This window comes from Ptiloglossa arizonensis, chromosome 6 (assembly GCF_051014685.1).
Source record: "Ptiloglossa arizonensis isolate GNS036 chromosome 6, iyPtiAriz1_principal, whole genome shotgun sequence".
Taxonomy (NCBI): Eukaryota; Metazoa; Arthropoda; class Insecta; order Hymenoptera; family Colletidae; genus Ptiloglossa; species Ptiloglossa arizonensis.
Window position 1 is genome coordinate 24,987,483 of NC_135053.1, and position 22,684 is coordinate 25,010,166.

At 50.5% G+C, this 22,684-nt stretch overlaps 1 protein-coding gene and 1 long non-coding RNA gene across 10 annotated transcripts in view; one reads left to right on the top strand and one right to left on the bottom strand.

The window, feature by feature from the left end:
• The window catches only part of LOC143148316 (uncharacterized), a 360,338-nt gene that overhangs the window by 37,229 nt on the left and 300,425 nt on the right, over positions 1-22,684 (bottom strand). The gene's annotated exons all lie outside the window — the stretch shown is intronic.
• LOC143148319 (uncharacterized) lies at positions 1,149-21,716 on the top strand. Of its 3 annotated transcripts, XR_012992452.1 has the most exons (4): positions 1,149-1,485; positions 20,504-20,929; positions 21,035-21,438; positions 21,567-21,716. It is a non-coding gene; the product is annotated as an uncharacterized LOC143148319 (long non-coding RNA). The 3 variants fall into 3 exon arrangements; XR_012992451.1 differs by having other exon boundaries at positions 21,035-21,716; XR_012992453.1 differs by lacking the exon at positions 1,149-1,485 and adding an exon at positions 15,320-18,205 and having other exon boundaries at positions 21,035-21,716.

Here is a 22,684-nt window from a genome sequence, read left to right on the forward strand (position 1 = left end):
TGAACTTTTTCTCGGGAAACGACGCGTTTCTTCGACTCGAGCGGACGGCAGGCTCGAAAAAATTCTCTGCCCCGCTCAACGTATCGATAACGATCAACGATTTTCGAGAATCGCGCGAGACACGGCTCTATCTGGTCGTCGCGTGTACCGATTTGCTCTTTTTCCCTCGTTCCACGGAGATTCATTCGAGCCGGTACTCGTTATCGGTTCTCGGTACGCTCTCGACTAAAAGATCGGCCCAATTGTAAATACACACCAGACGCCGTTGAAAGCACTCTGCTTATCGCGCGCCACTCCGGTTCACCGCATTAATAAAAGTGTTTGCCGCGACACTTTCGCGCGGCCCTCGGTTTTCCCCATTTTTAACGAGACGCTGCACGAGCGTACAGATTGCTAAACAATCGTGGCCGGATCCCGAGCAACCGAGTAACGAACGGGACAACGTTCCTTCGACGTCGAGAGGATACTCTGCGACGAGTTTGTCGGGCGAAGAGACTACGGAACGGACGGTATCGAAATTGTATCGTGGGAACACGAGACGGAAGGAACATTGAACGACACGGAAGAAGATCGGGATCTAGAATGAAAATAATACCGAATTAAAAGTATTCGTCGCGCGTAAAAGCACTCGTTACGTAAAGAATTACACGCGTATCGTTTGTCCGGATAATAACGTACAACGGATCGATTTGTTCGAGAACACGGGCAATTTCGTTTCGAAGCGAGGAAAATTCCCGAGTTTCCACGTCGGTGCAGTTGCACGCGCGCATTCTACGTACCAAGGACACGTAAATTCCCGAGCAGCCGATAAATGCGCCTCAAGAGCACTTCGATCGCGAAAAATGAAATATTTATGAAGCGGAACAGGTTTCCGGAGTTATCGCTCGAAAGAGTCGAAAAGCGGCGGTATCGGGAACTTCGCGGTTTTAAAGTCGCTCGGGACTCGGCGTTCTCGCTTTACATAATCGGGCTGTTCTTGTTTCATCGCGCATTATGGAGGCGCGCGACGACCTTGCGGCGATCCTAACAATTTAGCACCGCGTTTCGTCGAAAGATAATTGAACGCCGGCGAGCGCGCCGCGGTGACGAACTTAACGCATAAATAGGTCCCGTCGCCGGAAGACACGACGTTTGAAAATCCTTTCAGCTCGAAATTGAAGACGATTTATCTATCGCGCGTAAAACGGCTGCGCGAACGATATATATTCAGGTCAGACGTCGTATAAGTGCAACGCGAAGCCGTCCACGTACGCGTAAGCGAGCCAGTATCGCGATAGTTAATTGTGTCAGACTCGTGGCGATCCGATCGGACGTGAGAAACGATCAAAGACAAGAATATCCCGATTAGGCCTCGATTCCTGGACAAGGGAGGGACGACGACCTTTCAAAGTATTGCGAATACATAGGAATGGATAGGGTGTCCCTTTGCTGTGACCGGTTCGACCTAGCATAGAACGATTCTGCGTGCAAAAGTACATGGAAAAGGTACAATAACATTTCTTTTTTTTTTCTTCGGAGTCTCGTCATCGAGACGATCGATTTTGAGAATATTTCGGGTAGAAAATGGTATTTCCGTTCGAAGGTTACCACTTTCGAGCAATACGTGCGAACGCGACGGATTTAAATCGCGCGCGCGTCCCGAGCGAATTTCGAAATCAACTTTTTTCCAAACCCGGAGTAAAAGAGAACGTCGCCGTGTACGTTGCGTTCATTTTTTTTCTTGCGTTCGTTTCTTAACCTTCCCTTCGCGTAATTTAAAATTAGATCGTTACCGAGTAAATAATTACGGACATCGATCTTCCGCCGTGTAGAAGTAAGAACGACATTGATTAACGCGGTCTACCGTCTTCGGACCGAAGGTTCGTTGACGTCGCGACGAATAATCATTGACCGAGTCGCGCGCGAATTTACACGCGAATTCTTGCCAACGATCCTCGAACGAGGTTCATTAATGCCGATTATTCATTGACCGAGTCGCGTTCGAACGCGCGCATGAATGTTTCGTAATAGTTTTTTTTATAAAGCGCGTTAAACCCGTAGCGAGCGTTCATTGATCGAATCGAGCCCGAACACGTATACACGAATCCGTTTTAGGATCGACTCGGTTCTCGTGGAATCGTCGAGAAAAACTCGTATCCGGTGTAATGGCAACGATCGTATCGGAAAAGGTAAGAAAGAGAGAAAAAAAGAAGGAAAGAAAAAAAGAAGAACCGCAGAATGCAGAAGGATTTCGTATTTCGTCGGATTCGACGTTTCGAAAGTAATCGCGCGAGCGCGGTCGTGTCATTGCAAAAAGGAGACGCCACGCCTTACATTGTCGCGGCTGTAAAAACACCGTATCGTTTCCTTTCGGCCGCCAGGGGCGAGCAGGAAAAAACGAAAGTGGTTTCAAACTGGATCGGAACGTTAGACCGGTCCTAGGCCTTCGGTATTATTTACCTCGGCTCGCTGAACCACCCCGGGGACCATTAACATTCCCGCGGTCGGTGGCTGGCAATTTCGTAGGCGAGATTTTGCATAAATTTCGCCGCTGGGTAATACTCGGCGACGCGATTCGCGTCGGTGTAAACAACAACGAACTTTGGAAACGATGATCGAAACTCGTCGATTCGATCGAAACGAAAAGGGCGCGCGAACGAATCGAGCACCCTTTAACGTCTCTCGTATGGGGTTCCTCGTACGGACAGTTTCTTCAAACGCGTGTACTTCTTATCCAACTTTTCGCAACGCGTCTGTACGAAACTGCGTCCTCTGTGGCATACGGCGTCGACCTCGAAGACACTTTTCGTATAATGGCGGGACGAAAACTAAATCGACTACTTCAACGGTTCACGGTCTTTTTTCTTGAAAGGTGGACGTGAAAATTTGTTCGCAAACCGATACGATGCATCTGTGTTTTCCTCGATAAATTCGAACGAACTGCGCGGCAACCGATGCGTGAAATTCCCATCGATCGATATCGTTCTCCGTGCTACCGAAATAAACGGTTGTCGTTAATGATGATAAAAAAGGGAACTCGTTCGCGCGAACATCTGTAGAACTGTTCGCGCGGTGTACGTCGTCTGAAGACAGTCGCTCGTGACAGTTGTGCAGTAGGCGCTCGACGACCTTTGTTACCCGGTCTGGAAGATCCTGTATATATTCTTACATCTTCAACCTGATCCGTACCAGCGTCTCGTATCGTTCCTCGAATGCCCGTCCCACTCGTTCGCAATCATCTCTATCTAATCCTTATCATCGCGCAACTAAATTCCAAGCTTCGCTTTCCACATGTCCTCTGGCTATTACGATTCCCCTCCTACGTATTCCGCATTTAGATGCGTTATCCGATCTCTTATCTATCAACACCTTCTCTAACATCTTCTAATCCTCCTTTTATTTCCCTTCGTGCTATTTTTTCTTTTTTTTTTTAAAGCGGCAACTTCGAGAATAGGTTCAACGGCATTCTGTAGCTACAGCTCGCCATTACGCGTCGATACACGTTCCCTCTGTTGTAACGTCGTTACTATTATTATTAGACGTTTTTATTGCGCGTATAAACGCGAGACGCAGTTGAAGCGGCCGTTTCAAAACCAATATTCGCTGCTAATACGCAACGACGTATGTATCGCGAACAGCTGAAACACTTCCGAAGTACAAATTCAACGATCGGAATTTTTGAGAACGATTTTTTTTTATCGATCGGAATGTCGTTTGGTCGTCGACCAACGATCGATAGCGCTGTTATCGCGAAAACGTAATTTACAAGCGAGAAGACGGACGTTCGTTCGCGTCGCGATATTATTTACAATTCCTCTGCGGTGGTTTACGCAACAAAGGCGCGAAAATAATAACGATAATCGATAAGGTTGTTACGAGTACCGGAGCGGATTCAAATATTTGCGATATCGCGATAAACGTACGCTCGAGCCCGCGTGGAACATCGAACGGTATCGAAAAACCACGGTGTAACGTATTTCGCGTCGAAGTCACGGGGAGTGGCGTTCGTCTACGAAGGTTCTTAAAATGTTTGCCCCCGTGTTATCGGGGAGCGCGCGTGTGTGCTAACGCGCCGTTAGCGAATCGTTAATCATCCTCGTGCACTTTGGGCGCACGTGCAACTCGCGTCAGCGTGTCCGCGATACGGAATGCGTTCGGCTTATTGTTTTTCAATAGGCGACGCCAGCTGTCGATTTACCGTCTGTCGTTGCTACCATCGTACCACCCGCGGTATCTAAAACAAACGCGCGGGTATCGTCCTACCACCGAGTAAATATTCCGTCTTCCCGCCTGAAAACCTTCGACGGACGTCGCTAACTTGGTTAACACCGTGGCCAACGACGATCACAATTTCAACTATACCGGAATACGAGGAAACGAGCGACGATCGCGATCAGAGAAAATTGTTCCGAGGAAATCGTAGTTAGCGACGAGAATCGCGATCTCGAAGTCCTACTTTGCCAATCGGACGAGAATGCTTCGAATACGAGTCCAAGGAAGTATGTTCTTGTTTCGTAACGATTTTCAAGCGAACGTTTCGATCGACGACACAATCTTCAGCGTTATCTGTGGAATTTATCGAATCGTCCGGTGCGTTTTGCGCGAGATAAAAAGAAGAAAGAAATCGATCGAGCGATCCGTTACTTCGTTCCTTCGAGGCGACGAGATTTCTTCTTGTCCACGATGGAAGAATCGAGAATGGTACGCGTACGTTTTCGAAATACACGACGTACGCCGTGCCGTTCGGGACCGTAGGGAATGCAGCTCCGGATACGCAACCACTCGAAAACTCACGGACTACGTGACCAAACTTGGATATCAACGTTTTCAAAACACTCGACCAGTCGTCGAAGCCGAGAACCTCTCGAAAAAGTCACCCGAACGGCCAACGAAAGAGCGTTTCGTAAATCGAACCGCACGGTGATTCCACGCGTAATTCACCTATCCGCGAAACAGATTTCCGAACGATTTATCGCCAGAGTGGCGGTGTTTCGAGCAGTTATCTATAAGTGCACCGATAGCAATTCCCGATCTACGCAGAGAATTATAGACAGCGGATTCTACGTCGATTGGAAGAGCTCAACGGAGACGAGAGCACGCGCTTTAAAAGAGAAAAAACAAGCAAACAGAGAAAGAGGATAAATCGCTCGGTGTTAACTCGGTAGCGAGTCAAAAGCTATCCGTTTACGGAACGCGACTTCACGGTGCAAATTTAATTACGATTCAGTTTCCTTCTGCGTATTTCGGCTATTGGCTACTCGGAAATTTCGTTAAAATAAAGATTTTGCATTCACCCGTTACCAGACTCTGAACTCGTCCGGTCAAAACAGAACAATTCGAACAGAACAATTTCATCGTAGACGCGTTTCTGGCGTTCAGAAACAACAACGTTAATACGCAGTCTCGCGTAGCAATGAAATTCCCTAAAGAGAGGTTGGGTAGCGCCAAGGCTGGGGCGAACGTCATCGTTCGCTTCGAATCGCGTAATTCCCCCGGTTGTTGCTTCCCTTGGGTAAACAAGGAGTTTTTAGCGGAATCGATGGTCGAGCGGTCGATTCATATTCACCCACGTACGTCAATTCGACTACGCGTTTCGCGTAGGAGCGGTACGTTCTCGCTCGTTCGCTCGCTCGCTCGCTCGCTCGCTCGCTCGCTCGTACGGTCGGTCGGTCGGTCGGTCGCGCGTCTGGCGCACCAGGTAAATTCCTGGTCGGGTCGAGGCACTACTCGCCAACGCAAATACCCGAAGAGAGTGTTTCGCAAGAGGCGATCGGCCCGCATCTAAATACCACGTTGGCGTTTCACCCGTCGACCGTGTGTGGGTGCACCTTAAAGAACACCGCGATCGCATCCGTGACAGCGCCGCGAGAGCGAGCGGAGCGCGGGCGGAGGGTTGCACAAAGCGATGCATTTTAGCAGGTTGATGCCACGGCGTGATTTACTCGCGCAATAGAATGCACGATGCACTCTGAATGGTAGGAACAGCAATAACTTGGCGCGTAAACCGATAGGCGTGCTTTAATGTCCTATCTGCATGCGGGATCGTTCGTTCCTTCGTTTCGTTCTCGCTTCTTCTCTTCTTTTATCGGCGTCTTAATGCATCCGCAATCTGTTGCGTTACAGTAACAATAAGACGATCTTTTAACCGGCGACGCGACGCCGGTTTTTCGCGGGGACACTTTGCTCGATCGTCGCGTCCCTTTTGTCCTATTTGTTTTCGTCCACGTCATCGAAACCGTGCGTCTTCCGATCGTGGTAGATTCGCGAGTCGTTGGATCGCGAACTTTGCGATCCAAGGGCACTTCGTTGCCGCGCGCGTGTCGACGCGATCGATTTTTTTTGCGAACCAACGGACGAACGACGGTTCGTTAGAAGCGTCCCTGATACCGATTTCTCGTCGACGAATCGAAACCGGGCAAGAATCTTTCGCTTTCCCTGAGAAATATTCACCGATAGCCCCGATTCCTGGAACGTAAAATCCCGCGAGATTCGTCGGTCCTCGCGCGACGAAATCGAGAATAAAATATAAGAAGGGAAGGTGTGTCGCGAACGCACTCGTGGAAACACTCGTAAAGCTCGACTCACGTTCACCCTGGGCACCGAGGCGGATCTGCCGTTGATTCTTCTCCGTCTGAGGATCCTCGCGCGTTCCCGGTCCCTCCTGGTGCACCTGTCGTCCTGTCGCGGTATCAGCGTCGGCTGGGGGCCCTCCTCGAGGGAACGGACCCCGAGCAGAACGCATCCTTCGTCCTCGTCGACGCCCGCCACCGCGCTGCAATTCCGCATTCCATCGGCCTCCGTCGTCTCGTTGCACGGGGAACACCTCGACAGATCCTCCGTGGACCTCGAGGACGTAATTGCGGCCTGGCGGTACCTCTTCCTCTCGATCACGAACGAGGAAGCTCTGGCCCTGCGCGCGGGGTCCTGGTGGATCTGACCGCGCCTGGCGATCAACTGCTCGGTCTTCGTCGCGAATTCCTGCGACCTGCTCGTCCTCGAGCGGTATCGCGCCGACTGGCCGCCATCGGCCTTACCGGAAGCCGCGTTCTTCGCCGGGTTCTTCGCGTACACGGAGTCTTTGGTTTCCTTGCGATCCTTCGGCCCGTTCTGGCCGTCGGTGTCTTTGGTCGTCGAGGTGTCCGGAGAACGTTCCTCCGTTTCCTGAGGTGATCCGTTTCCAGGCGCGGAGACGCTCCTCCTCAAGCCTCGCGGTTTCTCGAGTTTCGGTACGTTGGTGGTTCTGGTCAACGTGTCGTTGTAACGAAAGTTCACGGTGGTCTTGAAGCTCCGATCGTCGCGGATCACCTCCACGAGCTTGATCTCGATCTCGAGCTTCTCGTTCACCCGATGGTTCTCCTCGACGTTCTCGGCGTCCTCGGCGCGTTCCGCGTCCACGCGACGACACTTCTGGAACTGATCCCTCTTCGAATCCCGCGGGTTGTCCTCGTGCGCGGACTTCTTGAGCGGATGGGAGGGTTTCAGCGGTCGCGGGAAACACTTAACGTCCAGGAGGCTCGCGGTGTCGCGATCGTCGTCGTCGTGACGCCGCTTTTCCGGGCACGATGTCTCGCGCGGTCCGTCAGCGTCGACGCACTGACGGACGGAGATCAGACGGCATCCGCCGTCGTCCCCACTATCTTCCTCGATGATGTACATCCGAAATAACTACGCGGCGCGCGTCATCCTCGTTACGAGGGGATCTCGCGAACCGGGGACCGCGCCGGTTCCTCTCGGTACTTTTCGTCCCGATTTTTCGACCGTTTCATATTCTCTCGCACTCTCGGTCGTTCGCGCGTTCTTCTACCGCGCTGCTCGTCGTCTCGAACGTTACGCTGCGCGGAGAGACGATACGAAACGCACTTTCGAACACGATACGCGAGGATCCACCGTATGCGTATTCCTCTCTCGTGAGCCGTCCTGTAACCCCGATCGTTCGGCGTCGATCCACGAACGTTACTCCGATCGATTCGAGGTGCAATTAGTATCTCGATCGGTGGCTTCTTTTCTCGCGAGCGTTTCCCCGCCACTGGGATCCGTAATTCGCGGTTGTTCCTTCGGGACGATCGTTTCGCCGGCCGATCGTCGGCAACATCGCGATGCCGGTGGTATCGACTGGCCGGCACAGCCGCGATCACGGCGCGGCGCGGCGCACCGAATAACAACCGCGTCCGGTCCGTGAACCGTGTTTAAAAATATTTCCCGAGCGAGGAACTCCCTCCTTCTCGTTCCGTACGGCCGCGCGGAGACCAATTGAAATCGACACCGCGTTTCGCGTCTAATATCGTGTAATCCTCGCTGGCTCGATTTCAGATTACCGGCTGTACAAAATTATAGCCGGTGCCGTGGCTGCACGCTCGGTTTCCACTCGCGGCGTTTCCACGTTTCCACGAAGGTCCCTCTCGTTATTTTCGAATTCGTCGGTGGAGGATCCCCCGCGAGGAGAGATCGCCGCCAGTCGGCGCTCGTTTCCCTCGTAGATTTTCCAACGGAATTGCACAGCCTCGATAATCGTCTCGCGGCCGATTCAACGAGGGAGCTCCGACGAGGGGCGCGGGCAATTTGCCGGGCGCGAAAGTTGTTTCTCGCGTCACGCGATCGATAGGCCTCCTCGGTAGGCCGAGCCTCGCCGTACAGATCGAACGAGCGTTCCACGATCTTTGCGAGAACGTTCCTCGGGCACTCGAGCTCCTCTCGTTCGACGCCGACGCCGCCGCCGCCACGGAGCTACGTGGATATCGGCGACGAGTACGAGACGACAACACGAACACGTGGCGAAATTTTCGACTCGGTGAGCTCGCGTATCGCGGGCCAGTGGACAAGTAACGGCAAGCGGGTGGGTGGGGGGTGAGGATGAGGTACGCGTTCACAGAGATCCACCGTCTCGCGCGCGTAAACCGAAAGCGAGAACGAGCGCGGCAGGAGGTTCGAGCTACCGATCGATTCCCGCCACCGGATCGACGATCGTCATCGTTTCTTTACGGTAGGTCGGTGCCGCGCGAGCCGCTAAAAAAGAGACGCAGAGGCGTCGAGCGCCGGTGGCCTACTGCTGCGGCTCTCGCCTAATCCCGCGCACGACACACGACGTTGCAGCGAACGTGTGCAACGCGCACGCACGCACGGACACAGGCACGCGCGTTCACTCTAAGCTAGACGTTGACGCACGACGCACGACGTACGACGCACGACGCACACGCGGCCGCGCGGACCGAGGGAGCAACACAGCCGCGACACGCGCGATTCCGTGTTCCATTCGAGCCCGCGCTCCGCTCGACACTCGCCTCTAAACTCTCACCGACCGCCACGGATCTCTATGCCGCTCCGCTCGGCTCCGCGTCTCTTCCCTTCTCTGTCTGGGTTGGAAACCGCTCGTATACGAGGGCCCCTGTCCCGAACACGTACGCGCGAACGGCCCGCGTACCGCGTACCGCGTCCTCCAATCAGCGCGCGATCCGCCACTTTGCGGCCTGGAATGCCTTTTCCTTTCGGAAACCCGCTCGAACCGGTCGCCCTCGCCTCCGCGCGAGCACGCACCGCGCCGATTCTTGCCTCTTATTGGGAATTGACGGATCGAGCAACGGTAACCGCCCCACCGTCACCGGTGATCCTCTTCGCCTCACCAGGGGAGCCTGGACCACCGAGAGGGAACCTACCCCCGGCAAACCCCTTTTCGGCGTTACGCGCGACTCTTTCCGCATCGAAACCGAGACCATTCGAACGCGAACGGAAAAGAACGCGCCACCAGCGATCCTCCGAGACATCGACAGCCCTCCGAATGGATTACGAAAGCAAACGAGGATTCTCGTCGTGTAATTGATACGCGCGTACCTGCACAAGTCGCTGCTAGCGTCGACATTAATCGTAGTACTTGTTCGTTCGGTTTTGCGCTATTGTTCGTCCTCCGTTGCTCAACTTTCAGGGCACAGGGAACCGTGTGTTATTGTTTTTTCGCGGAACGCTTCAACGTTCGAGAAACGTCAATGTAAATAAAGGCTCGTCCAAGACCGCTCGATAAGCTAGTTCGTCCACGGGGATATATTTTGAAATCGATATTCTTTTTTTTTTTTTTTTTATTTTTATTCCACTGGACGTCTTTGTTTCGCCGCAACGATAAGAGAAAGAGAGAGACGCCACGGCGAATGGGCGAGGTTCGACGGTCCGTTTTACGATCCGATCCTGATACTCGACCTACAGAGAAAATTACGAGTAACGTACTCGTTAAACTATGGACGCCCACTAACGTTTAACCACAAATTATTCAAAGCTTCCGATACATTCGTGTATGAAAATGGAACTGAGCATGGAGAGCAGATGCTTATCGAGACGTCTCTCGAAAGTCCACACGAGAATATCGAAAGTACCGAAGAATGCACGAACCGAAATAGGAATGCAACACGGCGTGGACTAGATCTCGATGAAAATATATTCGTTTCTCGAGAGAGTGACTTCGTAACGAGTCGAATCCGTTCGAGGCTTCTCTTCGACTTCGCGACCTTGAAGCCTTCGAACGTACTCGGTGCATCGAAACCAAGTGGAAGACAAAGAATATCGCGAACGCGCGCGATACGCGACGAGAACTACGAGTTTCGTAGAAATATACGCGAAAATGTAAATCGTTTCTCGAACAATTGGAAACGCAAATTCGTATCGATCGTGACATCGCGAGTTCGCGTTATCTTTTCGCAAACGCAACGTCATCGCTCGAACGCGGAACGTTCGTCATCGCTTCGAACAACGAGTTTAAAAATAATGCGCGTATTCGGCGTAGAAGTAACATTCCGACGACTCGACGATCGAGCTTATTTGTTCCGTTTCTCGTTCGTTAATTTCGATTATCGCGTCAAACGACTCTAACGCTCGAGGAGCGCGCTCGAACGTAAGCGAAGCCAACAGACCTAACCCAGATTCTTGCGTATCTTGCGTACAGTTTTTTTCACGACTCGTATCGTTAACGATGAAATAAAAACCGTCGATAAAAAAATATTAACAAACGAACAAATGACGCAACCAGTTGCGTAAAGTGCGTCGAGTTTCATCGTTCCGCGAGCTCGATCAAAAGTACAAAATATTCCACGAATACGGTAAAATCACCGTCAGCGATATCGATCGTGTTTTCTCATAGCGCGAGTACTGCCAAGTACTCGTGATTTTGCGTGCGAATGGAGTCACATCGCTTCTAAATCTAATCGATTCGTCGAAATCATCGGTCGTTCTCCTTTTATCGATTCTGACTTGTTACTTTGGAATCTAGAACCGTGTAGAACGCGTCGAGGATCGAATAAATATCGATCGAGCATCTTACGAGGCTGAAGCATCGTTGTACACGATGTTAACGAAACTCTACGTTTGCGTTTTGTACTCTCGTCGCGAGCCAGATTCGATACCGGATAACGATGTATTCGCTGTTTTCGAAGACGAAGTAAATTTTACGGAGAATTCGATTCTGCGCAAAGAAGTTAAACGCGGCTTCTCTCTATCTGCTCCCACTGGGAAAAACTTGAACGATATCGTATTCGTGTAACCACAGTTTCTTGTTCCTTTACGCGCGTATCCGCAAACTGCACTTTGTTTCGATCTATCCAGCTGATTCGTTCATGTTTGTAAGAACAACGATACCGATGGACCGTATTCTCCAATTTCGTAGAGCGATCGTGCTCGTTTCTCGTTAACCCTAACCCGTGAACTTCGCACCGCGCCATGTGGCCACGACTCGATCGACCGGTGCTCGAAAAGAGAAAAGAAAAAGAGAATATAAATTCCCGGAACAGGAAAGTGTCCCGCATGGCTCGTTAATAGAGCCGTGGGGCTCGCTTTTGCGCAAGGAACGCCGATACAAGCTCGTAGACAGCGGTTTCTATTGTGTCGTTTCTTGGATTGCATCCGGTGTAAAATTTCACTTGGATGTACCTGCTGGTAGCGGCCGTCGTTATCGAGCCATTCACCGTCTTCGTGGTTTTCACGGGTTTTTGCGTGCGGCTCGCCACACGTGACGAACGAAACGAGACGCGGGACTGGTTTTCGTATCGATCTGTGCCGTCCTCGATCCCGCCTCGACTCTGTCTGAAATCTTCATCGATTTCTTGCTACCGCCGCGCCAGCCCCGTGAACACGCGACGGATGAAGTTGTTCGCGCTTTTCTTTCGTCGATGGTTCACGGGTTTCTCGGTGGTCTTGCGTTCGATGCTCGCCAGACGTCGAACTAGTTTATCGATAGCCGACCCATCGATGCGGCTGAATCGGTTAACCGTTCGCTTAACCCTCGTTGATTCCTAAGACTTTCAGCGATATCGGACTTTGGTGTTGTTTTCTCGGAATCGCGGCGATCGAGCGAACGACCCTCGTTGAATCTCGAAATCGTCGAGCCTCGCCGACAGTTATCGCGTAATTGTTTCGTTTCGTTTTATCGTAGATTTTTCGACGCTCGTCGCGGCCGATTTTGCCGATAACGCTTCGGTCTTTGAATTTTTTGTTCAATCGACGGAAATTACCAGCCAGTTACGGACCATCGGTTTAAGGTGAACTCGGACGAGACCGGCGCACGGACCTCGCAAACGATCCAAATTGATTCCACTTTATCCACGCTCCGCGGTGTCTAACCGATTCGATTAATCTTATCGGCGTTGGTTGCAATTTCACCGTGAATCGTCGACGACGGTTACATTCCGTGACAATGTACGGCAATACGTCTCAGATACGGTTCAATCTGTACGTTTTACGGTTTACCGACGATAGTTGTTACGATTATTCACGATTAAGAACCGTGCGGCGTATTCTCCTCTCGAAACTCTGCCACGAGTCCGGAGTAGATTAGAATCTTGGAGGAATCGCTGGTCCGGTGAGCCAGCCAACCTAGTTTCGAACCGCGGGAATATTTCATAAGGCGAAGCTGAAACCTCCGGACGAATATTTCCCTTCGTGACCCAGCGTCGAGTAGCACCGAATAGAACCGACGCCAGGAAGTTGGCGTCGCTCCAAAAAATATTCCGAGCGCGAATTCTCTCGACTCTCGATCGAGAGGACTTCTTCTAGGTTTCGTGACCGGCGAATATTACGAGCGAGCGAGCGTTCGTTCCCTTCGCGCGGCGCGCAAAAATAGACCGGGTTAATAATTCGCAGACTAGGCTCGAAACGGCGCGGTGCAGCGAGCGCGCTTTCATTCGCGCTTACCGATCGACCAGAAGGGGATTTTGAAAAAGCGCTCGAGAATATCGCCGCGGCACGTGCCCTCCGCGCCGATTCGTTTACGCACGTGCGCACGGGATTCCATTAATTGCTCCGACGCGGCTCCGATGCGCGATGCGATCCCCGTTCGGCGTTCGGCGCGTGCGGCGACGTTAATTATCGCTCGTGCAAATAAATCGGAATGCTCTCGCGATAACGAGACCGTGAGAAATCCCGCCGCGTCTGCCGGGGCGAACACCGCGATTTCAACGCTGGTGACCTTTTCGACGTTTCGCGCGCGAGCGAAACGATCGAGCCGATCCGCACCTACTCTGCCCCCTCGTCGTTACGATCTTTGCTCTCTACGGAGGAAATTCGACGGCGATCCCCGTCGACGGTTCATTTTTCGACGCGTTCGAACGAAAAGACGGGTAAGATTTCTCGTATTTAATTTTTTAGACTGCAAAGCGCACTCCAGCGGCACTGTTTTTCCATCGTGTGCCTCGTACGAACGGACATTCTTGAACATTGTTCTCGGGTACGGTGTCTCGATCGAAGAGAAGAATTTTCGAGAACCAATCTCGACGGTGAGAAAGGTCGGTCCAACGACGGGCAAACGTGAGAAAATGATCTGAAATCGTAACCGACGAATAAAGCGATACCGAGACCTCGAACGGCTCCTCGAATAAACCTCTCGCGACCTTAAACGGTGCATCCCGTCGCGCGTAATAAATAACCGTGGAGCCAATTACGAGGGAAAATCAAGCAACAACAAAGTGGCACTCGCAGGGTGAAACGGCTAGAAAATGCACCGCGACTCGATAACGCGGTCACAACGTACTCATCGCCTCGGTCTCGCACCGTGTTATTAAAGATCATCGCGCATCCTCGCGACTGTCGTAAATTATCACGAGTCTCGTGGACCGCGCTCGCTTTTCCCAGCGCGCGTGGAATCGACGGAAAAAACGGCGAGCCCCGCGTCGGCTCGTTCGCGATTAAACGACTCCGGCCGCTCGGAGACGTAATTAGAAGCGATGGTATCACCGTTAGGTGTTTCCTACGGTACTCGTTGTCCCTGGACGGTTAATTCGTTCCACGTGCAATTCGAGAAAAAAAAATCCGCAACAGGGCGGAGGAGAATCGAGCAGGCGTCTCGACCTTGCGTCGATCATGGGAGCGACACGGTTCCGCGCGAACGAGATACGTCTTGGTATTCCAAGGACGAAGGATCACCCGGCTTAGCGTCCGGGAGCCCGATCTTATTACCGGGGGAAATCGCGATCGACGATCGTTCGATTTTCCGAAAGACCGCTCTCGTCCCCGTCGGGAAGATTTCGTTCTCGCGCGACGGTACCAACGATAGCGATCGAAACGTTTATGGAGTCGTTCGATCGTAAAAGGATCGTCCACGCGCACAATATCGCAAACTCCGTGCAATAAAGACCGGTAAGGAGGAGCGAAGAGACTCGTCGCTCAACGTCGCCATCTTGAATGACAGTACGGCGCTACCATGTGTACGCGTCCATCGTGGCAACCTGACTCGTGGTCGTACGATAAATCGCTTCCTCCAGGGCCCCCCCGTTGTTATCGGTTTTTGATTCCGCGCGATCGGTAGCGACCGTTCGAAGCGTTCGAACTCGACCGCCGAGAACAAGCGTATCGAGGGATAGGTTCGACGACTCGCAGCGCGCGTTCCATCGGCGCGAGGACGCTTCGATCGAATCGCAATCGACTTTTAGACGAAGCCGTGCGATCGGTCGTTGCAGCTCGGGTTCGCGCGTAGAAAGGCTCGCGGTGCCTCGGTTCTCAACGAGAGAAAGGAGAATCGAGCGCACGGAATCAATGTCCTTGCGAAGCTGGATGTCAAAGCTGGAGCGGGTTCACGGAATCCGGGCCCGTAAACACGCCGCGAACCTTTATTTTCGACGACGGTGCCGTCGTAACGCCGACGCGAGCCGAATAAGCGAGTCGGACCCGCGGAAGAAAGCGCGAGTTCGCGCCAAACGATCTCGAGAGCCTCGACGATCCGAGATCTTCGCGAACGATCGTATTTTTCTCTAGAAAGGATCACGCTCGTACATCGAGAGAATACTATCGGGAAAAAGTGACGCGAAAATCAAGTATCTGGGAGTCAGTGTTCGATTCAGTGGGTAACAACGACTCGAGTCCTTCGATCTTACCGAAGGAAAGTAACGACGAGAGAAACGACGCGATTTCCTCGCGAAAAGAACGTCGGTGCGTGAAAGACGTTCCTCGCGTCGACAGGAACGCGCGACTCCAAGTGTCGCAATTCGGGGGCTCGTGTGCGCTCAAGGCCGCAGGGATAAGACCGGAGAACCGGGGATTCGTTAGCTCGGAAGAATAACGCGAGACCCGCGTAACGAATATGCAATGCTCGTGCATACGCACAATGGCATAGCTGCGATGAAAGTGGCTCGTAATCCGGGGCTGAGCGTCGCGCGGGATTCGTAAGCGAGCGTCTCGTTAGCCGACTAAGGAGTGTCCCGTTCGCCATCTTAGCGAGAAGGACGATCGAACGTGCCGCGATGATGTTTTCTTGCGTCGTCCCGGACATTTTTACAGAGAAATCGAACGAAGCGAGAGCATTCGCCGATCGCTTCGAACCGTTCTGGACTAGGTCGATCCGATTTACGATGGAACGCGGTGCACGGCCCGCTCGTACACGTTCGACTCGTCGATTCGATCGCGCCTCGAAATTCGATTCGATCGCTGTTCGTTGAACCCCACCAACCCGGATTTTTATCCTTTGGTTTTAATACGTTGCATACCGAAACTAACGGTACGATCGAACGAACTTGAACGCGTACGCCGAGTAACTCTGTGCAGGGTACGTGTATTTTCATATGTATTTTCCGAAAGGGGACATTTTTGCGGTAGTCGTGATACCATGACTCTACTCGTGAGCTTTTCAACGGTGTATAACACTCTCCCAGTTCGTCAAAATACTATAGTGCGAGCGAACAAATACACAGCGTAAATTGTGTCGGTTGAGAAACTTTCGTTGTTCATGAAATTCTTGAGCTTAAGGACGATTCGTGTCGATGGTTCGAGTACACGAACAACCGATACGATCGATACCTTTTTCGTAGCGAATAAGTAACTCGTCGAGTTGCCGACAGACGCGAATCCAGAAGCAAAAGAGATTCTCCGTATCGAGCTCGAATAAGCGTAACCGCTCTTGGATCCTCGGTTTTACGATTGAAATAAAGCTCGCTACAACAACGCGATGCTCGAACGATCTCGTACGTACGTACGACTCTACGATGTAATCTAGATCGGCCCGCAAATGTGTATTATTATACGACTGGGCGATAACTCGAGGAAGTCATTAATTAGCCGACGATCTGAAACGGCTAAAAAGGCTCGAAGAAACGGAACGGCTCGAAACAGGAAGCAACAGCTTGCGAAACCGAACCGATACGAAACAAAGAAAAAGAGGAGCGAGGAGGCCTACCGAGCAAAAAACTAAATTACGTTTGTCTGCAGTTTTTCGTGGTCGTTTTATGAAAGCTGTTAATTCCAGGAGGCGCTACGCGGCCGATTTAGTTGAACTCGAAAGTGTAGTAACCCAGTGGCACGAATATCGGGTAGGACGCGAGCGCGGTAACGTTCCTCGCCCGATTTTCTCATTCGCGAGCGAACGTCGAGCGAGCTCGTCCATTGTATGCCAAATTTTGCGCTCTTTCCGTGAGCGTTTGCGTCACAGTTGTAAATAAAAGTAAGGTAACGTCGCGACAGCCTTGATCTCTCCGTACGACACCCGATTCGACGACTTTTAGACGTTCCACGAGCGAGCGCGTTTTCGTACAATCGAGACTCGAAACACACTTCGAAATCACGCGTATCGATAACGCGCGTTTAGAAACGAACGCGAGTCGAACAGCGATCGAGAAAACGTACGAGTTTGTGCGTTAAATTTATACGGTCTATGAATTACGTGCCGGAACACCACGTTGCAAAATATAATGGCAAAATGGTTGCCACGAGCTTCGGAAAAGTTTCGAGCGTTCCAGTTGTTCGAAATATGGTCGAGGAACGCCAATTACTCAAAGGTGCCACGAAACGCGGTCTCGCTCGAGTGATAAGGGGTTTAGCGAACGGCGAGAGATAGCATACAAAAGTATGTCGGTAAATTAAGGCTAATTATTTGACTCCGCATTGAACCGAATCGATCGTTTTCATTCCATTGCATCTTTACGATGTTCCTACGTGAATGCAATACGCAACGAACGAGAAGCAACCGGGATAAATAATCCGGAAAATGGAGGAAATTTTATCGTCGGTCTGCGCAATTCCGTTCTCGCGGGTAATGCGCGTTCGAATCTCGATCAATTTTGAAAATTATCCTCGGTTCGAGACTCTTACGAAAGATTCTCGATTGTCCCGTCTCTCGAGTCGAAACGCGTTTCGATCGTTCTCGGGCGACCAACGTTTCGTATTCCCGTCACGTAAATTCGTGGCCAAGTCCAAAACAATAAGCCTCGTTGTAACACCAGAAACAATGGACAGCTTGGAAAAATATTGAAATTATCGCAGGGATCTTCAAGGATACGTATACGTTGCATAAATTTCGAATAAAACCGACTTCTTTTGGTGAAAGAAAAAATTCCATTCCATAACGAATACAATAATCTCTTCCTGCGGTCCCTTTCCCTCTTGCACTTGGCGACATTATTCGGTCGTCTTATTTTTAGTCGAATTGGATTCGGTCGAGCTACGCTTACGAGGTTCGTACGGTTAAATTTAGCTCGCGAAACAACTGTTGCTGAAAAAATAACCAGAGTGCGTCGTCCCTTGACTTGGATCGTTTGCGACGAAAGACAGAAAAACGTGTCGAATTGCGCTCACTCTTTAAATCTGCGACGTGTACGTTGAAATCGGCGTTGGAAGCCCGAGAGGCAACGTCGTCGGTACATTAACGTCGACGGAGGGAGGGTCAGGGGATCCGTAGGTTTCGTCAACGTTGTCTTCCCTAGGTGACGATGAAGAAACGCTTAAAGACCAACGGCACGTTCTCGGCGATGACATCTCGTAGAAAGATATTAAGGTACAGTTACGTTTTCCACTCATTTCTACGCGGCACAGGTACAGCGCGTCGAGTAATGGCGCATAAGCCGGGTCACCCATTCATTTTTCATGAAGAGCACGTACATAACTCGACCCTGGCGCAACGGGCGTCGAAGATTTTTAACCGCGCCATAGATCGGTTCAACGTTGTACCGTAACAAGGCCATCGAACCACCCGAGGAGGAACCGTTGTTATTTAAATCCATTGTCTTTTCGTGCTTGTCACTCGCGAATCCTATCAACCGCGGAGAATAAAACCACGCTGGAAGCCGTTAGGCTGTCTACGATCTACGGGCGTCCACGTCCGCGTATCGACGCCGGGGATCTTGAACAATTTCGCCTCTCGATATTTCATTTCGCTTATTTACATTGCACGGCTCGAGAGCTAATGTCAGCCTGTATTTCGCCGATTTGCGCGCGAGATTACCACTGGGTAAACGAACGCGTCGGCAGGGGGAACGGGACAAAACACCGAGAGCAAATAATGCGAGCACCATCGACGATTTGTATCGCGTACGGGAGGGGAACTCGAAAACTTACACGGGGGAACGTTTCGCGCAACGAAAACGCGACGAGAAATAGAAAAGAAAATCGCCAAAGCGGGGATCAGACTTTCATTTTTCCGTCGATCCATCGAATCGCGATAGCTATTCATTAATCTCTGGAAGAACCACTTTCATGATTCACTCGACACCAGATTGACCATAATTACATTAACGGTCAATCGATGAACGTTTAATACCTCGTTAGCAACTGTCTTGGATATCTTGCGTTCTCTTTACCTATTTACGACCCTGCTCTTTCGATATTCTTCCAAGTTTTTCTACCATTTAAATGTAGCGCAACGCGATCGTAGACTTTCAGGTAACGCGAAAAATCTATACAAACGAGTCTTCGAGCGTCGTCGAAAGAGTTCTTCAAAGACACTTGACGGTTCGAGACGGACGATAACGCTACCAAGATGGCATCGAAGTCTCCGTAGCGCCGACGATGCCGACCCTACTTGACTCGATGTTATACGATAAGCGTTAACAATTAAAACGAGATTTACCAGAACGTGGTAAATACCACCCGTAACGTAATTCGCGTATAAATGGTCGAAACTTTTCAACGCGTAAAGAAACCCTGGATTCCAACGCGTTCGATTAAAATTCGATCTCGAAACGAAGTTACGGGACACTCCGGACGTTACGATACGTATTACGACCGCGAGAACGATGAACGTTCGTCGATCGGTGAAAAATTGAGAAAAGCGAGGAAAAGAAAGCCGAGAAGAAACGGTGCTCGCGTATCAATGGGGGAATCGTGTTTCAGTCTATGCGCGAACAAGATTCCACGCGGCCAGTAGAGTCGGTCGATCAACAAACGGCACAACCAGACACATTAACCCATTAATGCGCGCGCGTGCACGCGCCACTTCAAGTATGCGGGTTCGCAACCGTACCGAAGACAGACGGAGCTACCGTGTTCGCGCGTAGCTGCTCGCGCGCGTAGGTGTACGGTGTAAAATAAAAGGCGACGCGCGAGACGCGTCGGGACGCCGAGGTTCCGCGAACGATCGCACCGGATGCGCCCCTTTAACCGTGCCTCGTTTCTCCCGTTCTCCTAACCCTTTTTCCGCTAGAAAACGCTCGGCCCGCGACGCGCGGTCGAGGGCCCGGATGATTCACCGAAATCTCGACATCGATCACCGTGCCGAGATCCTCGACAATTAATTCCCCCGTTCGACGCAAAATTTTCTATCGAAGGTTAATTGGAGACTGTAACCCCCGAACGGTGGGATGGGATCGAACTATTAAACAGTAGTCTTTCACTGCATTGTGTCCGATGGGTTGCAGAAGTCTCTACTTTCACTCTGTTGTTAGTCGTTGAACGCGCTAAACAAAGTTACCGGATGAGTTGACTAGTCGCGTAGAAACCTGGATCGTTGGATCGAATTCTTTTTTTTTCATATCGCGATAAATCAGACTTTTACCGCGATTCATCGCACAACGTTTAACTCGACTTTTCCGTAACGATGCAAGTATCGGTGCAAGGCAACCGCATATTTAACGAAGAAACTGTACATTGCCCCTACGTATATTTTTAACTGGGTCAAATTCTCATTTTCCTATCGGTTGAGCGTCAACGACGGATAAGTCCGACACCGAAGCATTCGCTGCGATATTGGATCGTTCACCTCCTCCGATAGGGAAAACCTTTGAATCGATCCCTCGAAATTGTCTCGAAACGATTGTCGAAAATTCCAGAAATTTGTACGTTTCCTTTTTTTTTCCAGCGTCTTGAACAACATCGCTACTCACGATCGAAACTAATCGCTGTTGATCCGAGAACCGTGCGATAAATCCACTCGTAAAATTGCAAACGGCCAATTAAACCGAGCAATTAAACTGGTCAACCAGGATCGCCGAAGAATCCACCGAGTGCAGCAGCGAGAAAAAGGAGGCTAAAGGAGAGGAGAAGAACCGAAAAAAAAAAAAAACAAGCCGATATCGAGGCGATCACGATCGCCACTTCGAGCTAATTAATTTACCCTAATTGGTCGTGAAGCTAATCATAGACGGTCGTTAAGTAAATCTTTATTAACGCCGGTGTTAGAGATAGCGCGGCGACGGAAAGTAAAACAGCGACGATCAACCCAAATACGAGAACGTTGAGAGGATCAAGCGCCGAGACACGACGTTACGAATTCCACGTATACAAGGTATTCCAAGGTCTTCAGTTTCTTACGCTCTAAGCTCACCGTGACCCGTTACATTTACGCGACGAAGGCGTGGCGTTTTACGGTTTCTTCTTCGAAACGTTGCAGGTAATCGCGAAAGCTCGAGATCGCATAACGCGATATTGGTACGAGACGGGGCTAGTGTGCGTCGTAGGGAACGTCGGGACGCTCGAACGAGCCTCGCCTCCATCTGTTCCCCTTTGATGTTTACACGGTCGCCTGGAATTGTCGAACGACGCCGCGAAGGCCGCGCGAACTTCCGAGCGTTTCGCAATTATCGCGTGCTCGCTAGAACGATGTCTCGCGCGAACGGTTCCCACCGTTCTTACGAGACAATGGACACGAACGATGAAATCGACGTCGACCATTCTCGCGGACTGCTCTTATGGAACTGGACTGGAGCGCGGTGACCAGAGATTAGAATATAGCTGCGAGTCCGTGACAAGCCGAAACGGAGCACGTTTCTTTGGTTACGAGACCACTCGTTAAAGGTGAAGAAAACAAAATTATGATACGTGATCAGCACGATATTTCTTAGCGTCACTTTGGTTATGTTCAAAAATTTGAGATCGATATTAAACGCAGAATATCTATTTACGTGCGTGTATTTATTACAAAGGGAATGGACGAAGAACCGAGGGATTCCATCGTTCTCCGGGGGCCAAAATGTTCAGCTACGATCCTGCGTGTGTACTGACCCTAACCCTTTCGTTTACACGTATAGTGTCCTATTTGTAGAACATTCGGAAGTGTATTCGAAAAATCGAAAAATCGATTTGGCTCAAAATCGGGTCTCGAAAAAAAAAACGAGGACGCGATCGTTTTTGTAACCGTAATTTGATTCGCTGCGTTCGCAATTTTAACCGAACGATACGATAACAGAAATACGACAGCTCGCTCTTATCTGAATATTTCAGATAATGCGCTTGTTTCGCAAGTATATCCGGTAGCAGTTACATTCGCGAACAAGGTCCTCCGATTATCAATGCGAGTGAACGCAAAACCGGCTGAAAAATGAAAATTTCTTCAACTTTGAGCACTCGATACAGGGGAAGGTATCTTAACAAATTTTTAGCGTAGGCTTTTTTCTTTAAACAAATTCGACATTACGTTGAATCGAAATATGGTACTTTACTCTTCCCTTATATAGTATTTAGTTTTATTTGACCCGCTGAGGGAAAAGTGTCGAACGTGGCTAGAAAATTATTGCTTTATTTAATTTGGCGTACTCGACGAAGAATAAATTGGATTTGAAATTGTCGTCCTTTTATAACCAGTATTACGCAAGAAGCCGTAAATAATAGTCTTTGTAATCTCCTTTGCATACGACCGATGGAAGGTTGAAAAGACCGGAATAAAAATATCTAGTCGTGCACGGTGACTGGTAGATTTGTTTACGTGCCACGAGATATCAGAATCACTGTGACGAGTGAAAATCTCCGTAATAATTTTGCTTTCTTTGGAATCGAGAAGCTGGAATTTGTTCCGCTCGTTTATTCGCATTTTGCGTCGTACGCAGTTTTAACGAATCATGGCGATTACGTAAGGATTCGAGGTACTTAACCGAACGTATAGACAGTATTTTACAGGCCAACAAAAGTATTGTACGTTCTAGATGGCCGTGCCTATTGTGCTCAATGGATAAGACGGGACTGTAACGACACAATACAATTTATACATCCATTGCGTAAGAGTACGTTTCGCAGAAAGCGTGTTCTTACGTGACCGGACAAAAAG